This window comes from Nannospalax galili, unplaced genomic scaffold, assembly GCF_000622305.1.
Source record: "Nannospalax galili isolate Female #2095 unplaced genomic scaffold, S.galili_v1.0 scaffold1258, whole genome shotgun sequence".
NCBI lineage: Eukaryota > Metazoa > Chordata > Mammalia > Rodentia > Spalacidae > Nannospalax > Nannospalax galili.
In genome coordinates, this window is record NW_008341370.1 from 735,114 (window position 1) to 738,191 (window position 3,078).

Below are 3,078 nucleotides of genomic sequence, written 5' to 3' on the forward strand. Positions count from 1 at the left end.
CAGGCTGGCCTTGAACTCACAGAGATCCACCTGCCTCTGCCTCCCGAGTGCTGGGATTAAAGGTGTGTGCCACCATGCCTGGTTTATTATTTATTATTTTTATTTCATGTGTATGTGTGTATTGCCTGCATGTAGGTAAGTGCAACTGTGTCATGCAATGCTCAAGGAAGTCAGAAGAGGCTGTCGGATCCCCTGGGATTGGAGTTACAGACAGTTGTTAGCTGCCATGTGGGTGCTAGGATTTGAACCTGGGTCTTCTATAAAAACAACCAGTGTTCTTAACCGCTGAGCCATCTCTCCAGCCCAAATGTAAGAACTTTTAAAAAGGTAAGGCATGGTGGCACAGGTCTTTAGTCCCAGCACTGGGGAGTCAGAGGCAGGTGGGTCTTTGTGAGATTGAGGCTAGTCTGGTCTGTATAGTGAGTTCCAGGCCAACTCAGGCTACAGGGAGACCCTGTCTCAAAAAAAAAAAAATTTTTTTTAAGTTGAAATCACAATAAAAAACTCAGTCCTTAAGGAAAACAATGTCTTGAGCGAGGACAAGGGCCAGGGCTGCAGGAATCAGGGAGACTGAAGACAGAGCCACTGCAGCTGCCCCTCCTCATTTCTTCCCTTCTGCCCACCTCCCCTGCCCAGCCCTCTACCCTTATGCTCTGGCTCTCAGTCTTTCTTCTTCTGTGTCACTGACATTTGGTACCTGTGTGCAACCTCTTCTGAGCCCTGAGGGGGATTACAGGATTGAGTCAAATTCCAGGAGACCCAGCTCAATTTGGGTATCAGAAAAAAGACAGGTTAACGATTTAATAAAGTGTACCCACGTATCGAATTCTAGCCCTGAGTATCAGAGGATGAAGCATCACAAACTGCTCCCAGGCAATTGGGCCATACTGACTTGGATATTCACAATTGCTGCCATCTGGTACCAGGCTGTCTTCAATTTAATGCTTACCTGTCAAGATTGGAATGGACAGTGGGTGGACAAGGGAATGCACTCCAGGACCAGATAGACTGTCAGGTTATCTCTCATCTCTGTCCTTTTCCAGACAAATGGAGGCAGGGTCTCTTGCTGAATCCAGATCTTACCAGTTCCCATTAGTCTAGTACCTTGGTGATCCCTTGTCTCTGTTTCCCCAAGTGCTGGATTACACATGGTCGCCATGCCTGCCTGACTTTTAAGAAGGTTCTAGAGATCCAAACTCCTATCATGCTTGCCAAACTCCTATCATGCTTGCAATGCACGTTCTTTATCAACTGAACCATCTCCCTGGCCTCCACTTATTTATTTATTTATTTATTTATTTATTTATTTATTATTTGTATGAGTGTATTGCCTACATACATGTACGTGCACTCATGTTACACAATGCCCGAGGAGGTCAGAAGAGGGTGTAGGATCCCCTGGAACTGGAGTTAGGACAGTTGTTAGCCACCATGTGGGTGCTGGGAACTGAACCCGGGTCCTCTGTAAGAGTAGCCAGTGCACTTAACCGCTGAGCCATTTCTTCAGCCCCACCTTATTTTTTGAGACAGTGCTTCTCACTGAACCTGAAGCCCATGCATTCACCTAAGCTGGCTGGCCAATGAGTCCAGAGAGCCCACTGTCTCCAGACTCCCCAGCAGTGGGATTACAAATGTGAACTGCCACAATCAGCATCCATTTCTAGTTCTTTCTTTAATTTAAAAATGTTGTGGGGTGTGGTAGCGCACTCCTTTAATTCCAGCACTTGGGAGGCAGAAGCAGGCAGATCTCTGTGAGTTCAAGGCCAGCCTCATCTACATAGTGAGTTCCAGGACAGCTGGGGCTGCAGGGAGACCCTGTCTCAAAAAAAAAAAAGTGTTTTGAGACAAGGTTTCATTATGCAGCCAAAGCTGGTCTCAAACTTAAAATCCTCTGGTCTCCACCTCCTGAATTAAATTTATTTTTAAATTTTATTTTGCAGTGCTAAAGACTAAACCCAACCTCACGCATGCTGGGCAAGCACCCTGCCACTGAGCTATACCCTCAGTCCCACTTCATGCAAAGCACCGGTTCCAAGCCCAGAACCAACCAACCAACCAACCAACTAACCAACCAACCAACCAACCAACAGCAAAAAGAAAGAAACCACTTATTAGTGGAGCCTGATTCCCCAGAGGGGAGGCGTTTGATAAATATTCCTTCCTATCCCCCTGCCTTAGAGCAGCTTTACAAAGAACTGACCAATGTTCTGGGAAACCAGCTAGCTTATCTTTGGGCAATCTCACCTGAGAGTAAGGTTCACCACACCTGGGGCCCCAAGATCTCTTTAGGTGGAGGCTGAATCTTGCCAGAGGGAATCCTCCTGAATCCACCAGGATTGGGATCTGCCTCCTTACAGGGCCCCAAACTCAGATCAGCTCAGAATTGGGCCTGCTGCGCCAGACTGGCCTGGAACCAGCGCCCTCAAGAGATAGGGCACAACACAGATTGGGGGGAAAAATTGTATTAAGAAATCACCCTGGGGGCGCTGTGGGTCCCGGTGCTGGTGGGATTGAGCACCAGGATCATCTGGAGACCCCTGAGGAGGCAGGACAGAAGCCTATGGAGGAGAGGGGAGCCTCCAGGGCTTGGCCCATTTCAAGCCTCCGCCTGGATCGCACCCTGGACATCCTATGTGAATGAAGGGGGGAGGTGCATACTCCCCCCTCCCCCTGTGCAGGGAGCAGAAACATCTGGGTTAAGATTCAAAACGAGCCTAGGACAGGACAGCGGTGCACGGGTGGAGGGTGAGGAGGGGGCAGCCAAGGGAAGGAGGAGACCGCAGGGCCTCCGGTGGGCAGGGCCGAGCGTGGGCCAGGGGCTCGCGGTGGAGCCGGGGCGGGACTCCCTGCGTGCAGGGGGCGGGGGTCCGCGCCGGGAATGCCGCGCCTTGGGGACTGGGTGGATCTTCGCAAGGCCCCGCCCCCGTGCAGGTAGCCAATGGGCGCGGCGGCGCTGGGTGACGGAGGGAGCCGAAGTGCCAGTGCCGCGACGGCGGCGGCGGCGGCGGCGGACGGCCCAGCCTGAGCGCAAGGGGCTCGGGGGCGTGCTGGGGTGCAGCGGAGAGCCGGGGACTCCGG